Source organism: Nelumbo nucifera, chromosome 5 (genome assembly GCF_055504915.1).
Source record: "Nelumbo nucifera cultivar China Antique chromosome 5, China Antique-T2T, whole genome shotgun sequence".
Taxonomy (NCBI): Eukaryota; Viridiplantae; Streptophyta; class Magnoliopsida; order Proteales; family Nelumbonaceae; genus Nelumbo; species Nelumbo nucifera.
Genome location: NC_142653.1, coordinates 44,217,156 through 44,230,251, shown reverse-complemented (window position 1 = coordinate 44,230,251; position 13,096 = coordinate 44,217,156). Strand labels below are relative to the sequence as shown.

General features: G+C 34.4%; 1 long non-coding RNA gene across 3 annotated transcripts; it reads left to right on the top strand.

Annotated features, from left to right (window-relative positions):
• The first annotated feature begins 7,797 nt into the window (after positions 1-7,797).
• On the top strand, positions 7,798-12,640 carry LOC104608491 (uncharacterized). Of its 3 annotated transcripts, none has more exons than XR_002023276.2 (3): positions 7,798-9,297; positions 9,401-9,744; positions 10,111-12,640. It is a non-coding gene; the product is annotated as an uncharacterized LOC104608491 (long non-coding RNA). The 3 variants fall into 3 exon arrangements; XR_016076559.1 differs by having other exon boundaries at positions 10,102-12,640; XR_016076560.1 differs by having other exon boundaries at positions 9,401-10,406; positions 10,911-12,640.
• The last annotated feature ends 456 nt before the right edge of the window (positions 12,641-13,096 follow it).

Genomic DNA, 13,096 nt, shown 5'->3' with positions numbered 1-13,096 from the left:
ACATCCTTGTCTTCTCTGCCTTTCATGCTTGGCCGCTTTACCCCTTGTCTGTCATCTCCACCATAATATCTTCCAAAGGATCCATCACTTTGCAGGTTGGACAACCTTCGGTCTCCTCTAGACCTTTGTCATCCTTACCTTCTCCTACGAACTAGAATCTAAAATCTACAACCTACATGTCGCTAAATTGGTAAAAAAACAAGAATTCTGTTTCACATTAGCCATCACGCTTCTATTTTTCATTCCATGGGTTACTGTGAGATGAGTTCCAGTCAAGGTCTCGGCTCCTTCATGCCTTGATTATCAAGTTCCAGGATAAAATTTACGGGTGACTAAAGCCTGCTCCTTCTATAGAAGCCGATTAACGTGAAGGCTATAGTCTGATCCCAAACCAGTTGCCTGATGCAGAACTCGTAGTATGGGTGTGCTTTAGAAGAAGCGCTTGAAGGGGTCTCTAATTGAGGAGATGGCTGAAGGGGATGTGGTGTTGGCAGAAAAGACTGATGGAAATGGTGCCAACGAAGGTGATGATGATACCGAAGAGCCAATCCATAAGCTCCTAGAACCTTTCTCCAAAGATGAACTCATCAATCTCCTCTGGGAAGTTGCTGGTAAGTATTCTGTGCATTCACAAGGTCTTTGATGTGGACCAATGTAGTGGGATATGAGAGAAGAGCGACAAAGAAGAGCGGCAGTTGCGGTGGTTCCGAAGAGAACGAGAAGGGCACCGACCTCTGCAGTTCCATAGAAGAGCGCCGATTTCGGAGAAGAGTGGTGGTTCCAGTGGTTCTGAGAGATCTACAGTTTTGGCCATAACTGCTGGAGGAGTCTTATTGTTGTCCGATCTACAGTTATGGCAGTTCAGGTGAAAAGAATGAGAGGGAGAGATCTGAGTAATCTATAGTGGAGGGTAAAATAGTCTTTTTCATATTTACGTTGATGCATGTTAATGATTAATAAAGATTAGTCAATTGTCAGAAACAATAAGGGTAGCATTAATCAATTTTCAAAGAGTAATGGTAAATTTAATCAATTAGTCGTTGTCTCTCCACTGTTGGTATCTCTATCCTTTACAATGGATTTCCTTGTCCCTCATTCAACCCTTCTAGGGGTCTGAGACAACGATGCCCGTTGTCACCTTATCTTTTTCATCATGGGGAATGGGGATGAATGTGTTGTTCCGACTGTTTCTATCTTCTATGGAGAATAATTCGATCTCTTTCGGGGGTAACACTTGGAGGAGGTGGCTGTAGGATTAACTATTTGATGTATGTTGATGATATCCTTATTTTTGTAAGTTCTCACCACAGGAGACCCAACAGGTGTATAATTGATTGAAACAATTTGGAAGTTGGTCAGGTCAAGAAGTAAACTTGGATACGTCACACCTATGTTCTTTAGCAAGAATACCCATAGAAGGATATAAAAACTACTACTCAGGGTCAGGGACATGGGGGGTCAAGTCAATGCCAAAAGATGAAATGTATCTAGGGTATCCTATTATTGGGTGCAAAGGTTGTGTAGAAGAGGGAAAAATGATTATAGAGAAGGTGAAATCAAGGTTATAAGGGTGGGAGTGTCACTCCCTTTCCATGCGAGGACTGTTTTACTTGGGAGCACAGGTGTGTGATGAAATTAATAGCTCAGGAAGGGAACAAGAAGAGGGACTAGAAAGAGAAGGAAAAGATACATCAATTGAATGGGCAAAATTCAATTCGCAAACCAATCAACTACACGATTACCTTTCGATAGGTGTGACAGTACATGACCTTGACCTTGGCATCAATCCTCTTGCATCCAATCAAGTACACTTTGGATGATAGGAAATGGTTGGAGCGTTAATGCCATTATTGATTCATGGATACCCGGTGTCAACCACAACACACATTACAGAAGAAGGAAGGAAACGAACAAAATTCTCATTTGAAAGTGGGAGAATGAGGAGGGTGATGATTTTCTCTTTCGATCAAATTAGACTAGATGTGAAGCCATTCATTAGATTCGGATCCTATCCTATGAAAATAGCTTAGAAGACTTGCAAGGATCCACATGTTTGTTTGGCGGTGCATCCATATATAATATGCTCCCTACAAGGGAGGCCATTGCCAAAAGATCCAGAAAGGTAGAAAGTATCTGTCCTGTTACTGTCCTTTTTGCAATAACAACCCAACATCACTGGATCATATTTTTCTAGAATGTGAAGTGGCAACAACTGTATGGTATGGTTTGGGAGTGATCTTGGATTTAAAGTTACTGGTTGTGCTTTGATTCAATGGTTAATTTAGTGTTTTGGCTGACTTAGAAGACATGTTTAATGAATCGAATGTTTCAATTTTCTCAAAGTGTGCCATAGTTTTAATGGCACATTTGGAAAGATCGGTGTAAGACAACACTTACTTGAAGGAGTTTAGCAAATGCGCACTTTATCATTATCTCGGCTCAAAATCAAATAGAGGAAATACAAGTTTTGGTTGGAGGAAGTTGCTTTTGGTATACTTTGTCATCAAGAGGTTTTTCATTGTCGGAGGAGCTACGATCTGCTTCTCAGGATTTTTGGAGAAACACTTGTTCCCATTCTCATTTATAAAGCTTGATTTTACTTTTACTTTCCCTTTATACTTGTTCCCATCCTCATATATATATATATATTTTTTTTTCGATATGTAACCTATCATTAAATGGGCCGTACATTATCGGTCAAAGTTTTTCCAATGCAAAAAAATGAGAATGCCAATTGTATATTGATTTTACTTTCAATTTTTATCCTCAACAATTTTTTGTTTTCCATGGCTCTACTGTTTGGGCACCTCGGCAATGAGCCACCTCGGTACACGAGTACCAAGGTGATACGTAGTCAATTTCAGAAGCTTTTCAAACGAATTCTAAATCTTCTAGGATCATGCCGCATAACAGTAAGTCTTATCCTCTCCCCGCCCGAATTGGACGATGACGATAGACTTCATTGACTAGTACGTTACTCTCCTTCTAAAGTGGAAACGAACCTCATCTATGCGAGCCGGGGATCCCGGAGCCGCTTCCTAAGGACCACGACAATTCAACTATATAAGGACATCAACCCCCTAAAACCCAGGTATGCGCGATTTAATGCATTCTAGCTCTCCTTATTCTCAAACCTTCAGCTCGCATATACTATTACTGACTTAAGCATCGGAGCGACCTCGCCGGATTAGCCACCCTGAGTTCTCTGATACTTCCCTTTCTTTACAGTGTGAGCGACCTACTTGGTGGCAGGCGTCCAAACTACCCTACAGTTAGGAGCATCCAAATCACGCACTATCAAGTACCATTTGAATTTGTTTTCTTGAATTTTTCCACAACATTAATTAGAGCTTGTTTGAATTTTTTTTTGAGATATGGATGATAACGATATCAGTAAACTTAATAAGAATGATTCAATTATTTATTATAGCTATATTATGGTTGTCTAGAAAGGGGATCCACATTCAATGAACCATAACAAATATTTCTTCTCCAAAGAAGGAATCATAAAATAATATGAAAGTTTAATATTTGATCATTTGATATATTGGCTTCATGTAGAGTGAGTGAAACAACAATTCATTGGAAATAGTAAAATAGGTTGAGCTATCTTAATTAATCACCTCGATTTGGTCAAATCCAATAACCATTCTGTTGACAACCTCTATATGAGTACATCAGCTATAAATATGATTTCTACAAAGCTATTCTTACTTGATAACTAATTTAGGAGGGTATAAGAATTATGAAAAGTAACAAATGTGAACCCATGTCCAAAATATCTTTTCATCAGACTGCCGTTCGACCAGCCAAATTGTAGCTTGCCGTACATGAATTAAAGCTGTTAGAATCCACAATAGGTTTAGGTTTGATCTACAATGGTACTTCTGTGAGAAAAGAATGGTCCTTGTTTTAAGTTTTCATGGTTACATTTGGTTCATCAGTATTTTTACTATTATCATCACATATAATATAAGCAAGTTAATTCTGATGTAAGCTTACTCAGTAAGTTATTTTATAGATGCAAATCAAAAATACTTTTTTTTTGCTTTTCTACGGGTGATTAGTTGATATCAGTAGAAAAAATTATTTGTCTCTAGCTAATGAAACGCCCCAGGGGATTTCCATTTAAATAAAATGAAATAAGTTCACTATTAGGAGGCGTTTTATGACATAAATGTTTTTATTTTCATTTGTTTTTTCTAGTTGCCACATCAGAAAAAAAAAAGCAAAAACATCCTATTGAATTCTGTTTTTGTTTATAAAGGAAAAAAAGTTGGTTTTATTCCAAAAAACAATATATGTTTTTTGAAACCAACAATATATTGGTTTTTAAAATAAAAAACAATTTTCTAATATAAAAATTGTATAATTTATGGATCATTGTGTTGAATAGTGAGAGCAAAATATGTATTTGAAATTGGATTCAAGAATTTGGTTTCAGTTTTGAAAAAAAAACGCACAAATAAACCAAGAAAGTTTGAATTAAAAAAATTCATAATTATTTAAATATTATAATTAAATTATGTAATAACTATAAACTTAAATAATATTTTTATAGGTAATTCAAATAAATAACTAAATATATTTTAAAAATTAACAAACAAATAAAACAAGAAAGTTTGAATTAAAAAAATTGAGAATTATAAAATTATGTACTAACTTTAATATATTTATTAAACACAAAAATAATATTTTTATGGACTATTCAATTTAATAATTAAATAATATTTTAAAAACTTAAATGAAAAAATTATATAAACGTTACTCACATAATAAAAATTATAAAAAAAAATATTATTCAAATATTTCAATAACTAAATACTTAAAATAAAAAATATTAAAAATAGATAAATAATTATATAACATAATATTTAATATAATGTAAAAACTTTAAAATAAATAAAAATTAAAGAAAAATTTTAAAAATTTTAAACATTATTTAAATATCTAAATATTTTAAATGACTAAATATTCAACATAACTAAATTTTAAATATTTAAAGGAACAAAATTATGTAATAAATTTAAAAAAAATCTTACAACTATAAAAGTGATGATAATAGATTTCATAATATTCGAACTAATAATTTAACGAAATTATATAATAATAATTTTATAGATCATTAAATTCAATAAATAATTAATGTTTTAAAAGCATAAATAATGACATTATTTGAATAACTAAATAATATTGTAAATAACTAGTTTTTAAATATGTTAAATATAAAAAATCATAACTAAATCATATTTTTTATTAATTAAAAATAAATTAAATTAGGAGATTATGTAATAAATTTAAAACAATAATGTATTAATAATTTTGAAATATTTATCTATATTTATTATATATTTGTATATACTAAAACCAATACATAGTGCATTTTTAGTAATTATTTTTTGTATTTGTGATAAATATATTTTTAACAATTATGTATAAATCTATTTTTTTCTTGTTATTTAATAAAAAAGTTTTCAATAATTATTGGAGATTAAAATATTATTATTTAAAATTTAAATTTAATTTATCATACATATTAGATTTTTTATATTTTTGTTACAATTTATTGATTAATATTTGTTAGAGATTAAACTATTTTTGGATATTAAACTATTTATGGACTAATTTAATATATTTTTAGTATTTATTGTATTTTTATAATTATTGTATTCATTGTATATATATTAATTATTTGCTACATTTTCAATATAAATTTATTTTCAATAATTATGTATTTTTGCTATAAATTCTCAATAATTATTGGAGATTAAACTATTGCTATTTATTAGAGACTAGACTATTAATTTAGCTAAAATTAGGAGTGTCCATGGGTCATTTCGGATCAGTTGAAGGTCTTTAAACATCAGGCCCAACTATTTTTCAGGTCGGGCTCGGGCTTTCCCAAATAAGCTTGACGTAGGGCCCGTTTGGTATGTCTTTTGGAGAAGATCTTCTTGTAGCTCTGAGAGTCAAAAGACGCATTGAGCTTTTGACATAAGATCTGGGCAGGCCGAAGACAGCTTGACAGACGCGCGCCTTTCCGTGTGTCTACCTGCGTCTTTCCACGCGAGATTAAAACGCAAAAGACATGGGAAGCTTCCTGAAATGGGCTTTTCACGTCTTTTCAGCACACCATCTTTCGGCGGCTAGATCTTCCATGAGCTAAATGGGAATAGACCGAAAATCAGTCTTTCCGACTTGTAAACAACCAAAAGACCATGGGGAAAGATGCGCCAAATGGGCCCACGATAATTTTGTATATAGTAAAAAATATAATATATGTTAATGGCACATAAAATATAATTATATAATAATAAAATTAATAGTGAAAAAGGTATTATGTATTATAATATATAGAATATTAAAAAATATATAATATATTATTAATACTGTATAACTAATATACTATAAAATATTTGTCTAGATCGAGCTTCAGGCTTGGGATCAGGCCTAGTCATTTTCTGTTTATAAAGAGGAAAATCCTGGCTTGGGCTTACCCGTGTATCAATTTGGTCAATTGACTCAAAAAATTTAAACTTAAAAGTTAATTTTAAATTTAAAAAATTATAGCAGTATTATTGAAAAGCAAATAAATAATTTAAATTTATAATACAAAATATTTTAGACTAAGAATATATGAGAATTTTCAATTTTTCCACTTTCCATATTAAAAGCTATATATATATATATATATATATATATATAGTTTGGTCAGTTCAATTTTTGTCTATTTACAAATGGCCAAATTGAAACTAATCCGACATAGTCGGGGTTGGGAAATTGTTGAACCAAAGCTAACCAAAAAATACTAGAACCAACTCAAGTCAAGTTAGGTCGGGTTGGTTGGTTTCATCAGTTTGATGAACCGTCCTAGCTAAATTAATTATTTTTATTTTTGTATTACAAAAAAAATTTTAAGTACTATATAAAATATAAATAATTATTAATTATTTCAAAAAATTTAAAATATAAAATAATTGTATACTCTTATGTATTTGTATTATTTAGCTTTCACTTAACAAAGCCCGTACATCGCACGAGTCCCTGATAATATATATATATATATATATATATATATTATATGTGTATTGGTACATATAAACGTGTATTCTATCAATAACAATTGTGTAATTATGTTCTACATATATGTATTATTTTATATTTTCCAATTGAGTTTTAAATTTTTTTATTTATGAAATAGTATCATAAATTGCATTTTAAGCCTAAAAAGGGATTTTTGGCAAAAATACCAAGGCAAAACGCCTACAAAAACGGATGAATCTGTACTCAAAAAAAAAAAAAAATCACCTACATCACCTACTTGTAATTATGCAACCCATCAAATAAATAAACAGTCTAACCCCGAATGGTTTTTAATCAAATCAACGATTTTTGACCTCCCTTCCGATCCCAAAATCTTGATGAGGTGATGGATCGAGCAATTCAACAGACGGAGTCAACAATTGCGGGTTGAAAACAATTGCTTTTGAACTTCCTCCAGCCGAGAGCATGTCAATCCAGGGGCAGATTCAGTGCACCCCTAGTCTACTAGTAGCTCCACCTAGGGGTGGACTGAACGGTAAAAACCCTTTTTATATTTATTCCTATTGATGGCATGTCAATGGGAAAATCTCCTAAACTTGTACATAGGCGTTTGCGGGGCCCATATTTGGATTCATTCATAACAAAACACTTCAGATCCGTACAATTGATGACTGTAATATTCTCTGATTGCTGGCATGTATTATTTAAGCATCATCCTTCAAAACAGTTTCAACACATCATTATTGAATTTAAGACGGAAAGCGGCAGAACATCAACACGGTTTGCTCGAAGCAGAGGATCAGCAGGTTGAATCGAATCAAAGCTAAGCTGCAGCGGTGCCGGTGCGGGAATTCATTATTATAGATAATTACCCTATCATCCTCGTTTCCATTACATAGAACTCTGGCGCTTTAGTTTGAGTTAAATTCTTGTTGTTCTTCGGTTGTTGATAAGGAAAAAAAAAAAAAAAGAAGAAGAAAAGGAAGCAATTTATTGAAATTAGATGAGATAGGAATTCCTCATGGAAGAGAACAACACATGGGTTGCAAGATACTAATCACCACAAGACAGAAGGATATATGCGATGCTATGGGCAGTATGGAGGACCGATCAACCCAAATCTTTAACCTTCGTGTCTTGACAGAAGAAGAAAGTTGGGATTTGTTTAAACGGAGCGCAGGTTCGTATGTGGAGTCTCCAATATTTAAAGATGTGGCATATAAAGTTGCTAAAGAGTGTGGAGGTCTACCTCTAGCATTGATCATAGTGGGAAGAGCACTGAAAGGTAAACAGGACATAAAAATATGGGAAGAGGCAGCTAATGAATTGAACAAGTCTAGACCTATCCATGTGAGAGATGTTCAGAAGAAGGTGTTGGGATGTCTAGAGTGGAGTTATAATCACCTACCCAACGAGGAAACGAAGCAGTTATTCTTGTTGTGTTGTTTGTTCCCTGAAGATCATAATATCAGTGTAAGAAATGTTGGTGGAGTATGGAGTAGGTGAGGGAGTATTTTCAGATGTGGACGACACATTGGAAGAAGCAAGGCGCAGAGTACACTTAAAAGATCGTTGCCTATTGCTAGCTGCAAAGGAAAGCTATTTTTCATTCAAGAAAGAATACATGGTGGACATGTTAGAATGCATGATGTGGTTCGTGATATGGGCATTGATATTACATCATCGTCTGGGTTAAAAGTCCATCCTAGCTAATAAAATAGATAACGATGACTTAATTAGTTCTATCAAATGACCATCGCCAACCATTTCCCCTTATTCTATTTAAAAGGGAAAGCTTGCCTTAATATGTTAAAGGAGCCAAAAGCAACTTGTTAAGCTTTTTATTCATCAGTCCTCTCACAAGATTGTGTTCATACTGTTCTCACAGTCATTTATAATCACACATTGAGAATATTTCTTCAAAACATATAGATACCGAGATATTTTCAATACACAGATGCAAGTGGCTGTGAGTGAGGACGATGTAAGAACAGTTATACGAAGACAGAATCCAATCTCTTTAAGTTTAGACCCATACCAGATCTTCACTTCAGCCGATCGAGATGGCCTGTACTTGCTTCTTTGTACTAAGGTATACACTAGCCAATGAAATTTACCAAAATCACGGGGTATGGTTTCGATGGTTAAAAGCTCAAATGCATTCAATTGGGGGATTTAATTAGCTATCTATGTTGGACAGCCCGAGGTGTCAACAGTGTTGGAAAGCCCTGTTCACAGCCTAGCCTGTCAAATGTGAGTAGTTCCTGATATGATTCTGTTAATGTGGCTGTTGTTTTGAGAAACAAAATATGACATAAACAACAGGTTTTGATAATTCTTATGCTCATGCTTGCAGTTCTTGAAAATTCTAGAATTATTATATCAATCGATACGACCTCTCAGAAAGTATGTGCACTGGAGATGCAATCCAATCCATCAAGAGAGCATAGGAGATGGGGTTATATGAGAACAACAGGTAAGGAAGAACTAAGAACACTGAACTTGTGTATAAGAGAGCTAGAACGAGGGTGGAGAATGGATGAGGAGTTCAGGACGATAACTCGGCACCGGCAGGTGATGAGAATGGCTTAATGAGATGGAGGAGAAGCATAACACAAAAAATGGCAAGCCGAGTTGGAGAATCAGCTTATTACTTCAGACTTGTTTCCAGATGGATGCACAACTGAACACATCCGGCATGTGAGTCTCTCCTTTTAGTTTCTGAGGTTTAATTGGAGAGACCACATAACATGCCTGTAGAAATAATAACTAATTAATGCTTATATTTTGATTGCATTTTATTTTCCAGTTTATAATTCGTTATTTGTTTTGTTTTAAAATTTTAATTCAAGCTTGTGTTTAAATTTTTTAACACAACAAATTAAGTGGCTTACACACTGAATACCTACCTAGTCACTCATTTTCCTTACCAAACTAAAATAAAATGTTGAATTACTTTTCACCTCTCATATGGTTTTCCCTTGATACAATATATTCATTTTGTTTTTATGAAATATTTTTTGATAAGCTGTCATCTTTGTACTTACATCCATCCAGTTTCTGCAGGTCTTTAAATTATTGAAACCATCTCTATGACTCTACGTTCTTTCACAAAGAAAGAATTGGAGTCACCATCGCCATTGTTCTACCGTTATTATGTCTTTGAAGATGAAAATGTATTTAGCAACCGATTAGAGCAACTGCTAAAAGGCTGGCAAGCAGACCCTGAACTTATGAATATATTATCATCAGATCACGATCATGATGACAACTTGAAGAAGAAGAAGAAGAAGTAGAAGATGATAGCAAAACCGCTGGCGAGCTGAAGTGAAGCACCAATTGTTTGATATTTCTTTAAAGAGGTAGGCCACTTTTCTTGTTTATTTATTACTTGATTTTTTACCAAAGGCATGGTGGTGGGATATGCCTATGAACAATACAGTGAAGTACCAATTATTTGAGATCGGCTTCGGTCAGTGCAACGTCCATTCTAACAGCTTTTACAACCTTACATTGGCAATATCTTCGTGCTAGCAAGGATTTGTATTGACGAAGGCTAACTCACCTTATTAGAAAACGTTCTTAAGTTTTTCTTAATCTCTTTTGGCTCTCTCTAATAAAGAAGGGGTGTAAATTAGATGAAATGGGTTAGGTTAAGAGCCAACCTAAATATAAACCTTAGCTTAGACCCATACTAACATTAAACCCAAATTTTCTCACCTTAAACCTTAACTTACACATGTAGTGAACCAATCTTCTTCTTATATAAAAGTCTAAAGAAGCCATTACTCCTTTTAATGGTTTATCAGATTTTTCTCTCTTTTTTATTATATATTAATGAAGATTTGATTTATGAATTGTTTAAGGTCAATGATAAAGTGCACTAAGGAAACACTTAATGCAAGCCTTGCATCCTCATTGGCATCGTACAATGTTCGAGGAATTTGATGCAGTGATGTGCAATGGTGGTAAGTTGCAAGTGTCTTTACATGGTGAAACAACAAGCTGATACTTCTGTGGAGCGCTATAAAGTGAGATTAGTGGCCTGAGGTTTCTCTTAACAGCCCAGTGTGTTGATTTATTTGACACATTCATTCCCATGATTCATCAGACTATACGATGTGTGCTTTCACTTTCCATTCACTTTGGATGGTGTATGTGGCAGCTTGACATAAATAATGTATTCCCCCATGGGCCCTTGCACGAGGAAGTCTACATGTTGCAACCACAAGTCATTGTATGACTTAAAACAGGCTCCCGGAGTGTAGTTTTAGTGCTTAGCCACCCATCTCCTCTTACTTGGCCTCCTCAAAGGGTCAAATTCTGACCCATCTCTATTCATCTACAGATGGGTCTCAAAGATCATGTTTTTATTCATATATGTTGACGATATACTTCTCATGGGTAATGATCCTCAAACAGTGGGCTCCCTTATTCAGCAACTACACTTTGAATTCGCCTTGAAAGCTTGAGTGAATGATGTTTTTTCCTTGGCATGGAACTTAGTTGTACCACAAATGGCTTCTATTTGTCACAGCAAAAATATATAATGGAACTCCTCAAATGTACTGATCTACTTGGATCTGAACCAATTACCACTCCTCAGTTCAATTGTCCAGATATGATGGAGAAACCTTACAAGATCCTAGTGAATATCTTCGCCTAGTGGAAGCACAACAGTTTATCACCTTGACCTTTCTTGACTTGTCCTTTACTATGAACAAGGTCGCTCAGTACCTACAATCGCCCACAGACCGTCATCTATCTTGTGTATGTGAAATACATATTTGGTTTTTACTTCTCCACCAGTATGGGCCTTCAGTTGATTGTTTACTCTGATGCCGATTGGGTTGGGTGTATTGACAATAGGAGATTCATGGGTGACAATGCAATGTTATTTGGATCCCATCTAGTTTCTTGGAGTGCTAAGAAACAGGTGACTATAGTGCGCATTAGCACGGAAGCGGAATTTCGGGCGGTGTTACTACAAAGGTGACATGGTTTAAGCTGGTACTGAGGTTTTTGAATAGTTGATATTCTCTAACACACCCCCTCACACAAAAGCCTATTGGACTGGAAATGTGAATAAGAACAAGTCCACCCATACCTTGTGCTAAAAACTTAATTAATTATAATGAGGGTAATGAGGATATTCTCCCTGTCTTTTGGTCGGACAACTTCGGTGCCACTTACCTTGTAGCAAATCTCATGTATCATGCTTGCACCAAACAAGTGGAATTCATTCGTGATTGGACCATGAAGAATCAACTTCATGTTTGGCACATTGATTCAAAGGACTAACCAATTGACATTTTCACAAAGTCCTTAGCTCGAGCTTCCTTCACACCCTTACTCACCAAGATCAACATCCAACCTTGCCCATGGACCTTGAGGGTGGCCTATATTAGTGACATGGAGTCCACATCAGAGCCCAAGGATACCAAGTCCAGTTCAAAGACTCCATCCAATTATTGATAATGCTGCAAACTTCTATTTGAATTCAAACACATTACCTATTGTATTTGGATACCTCCAATTCTATTACTCTGTAATCTATTGTACTTCCATGTAACAAAATACACAATATCAATTGAATCTCAAATTCTCTCCTTGTGTCATATCATTCCCTCAGCATGCTATTGTGGATGCTATAACATCAACTTTCAAATGGTTGAAGATGCAAATCTCTTCCAATTAATGAAAAGGACCATAACCACTTGTTTTCACTGAATTACAGAATCCTAATTGAAGAAAAGAATGGATCTCTTTGGAAATCAAGGGTCTGATCTTGCAACTGTAAACGATGAAAGAAGACCCCAACCACTTGAACTGGTAGAATGCCACCAAATGTTGGCATATCCATTTAAAATTCATTGAATTCTTGAAGGATGACTACTTGGAGAAAGAAAAACACTTCAGTCTTTTCCATCACTGCTTCTATAAAGCAATGGTTATCTTCAAAATATTACTACACACGTGGAGTCCGTACCATAAGTATATTACTACAACTAACTAGGCCCTCAAACACATGAAGATTACAAGCATGCTTCTG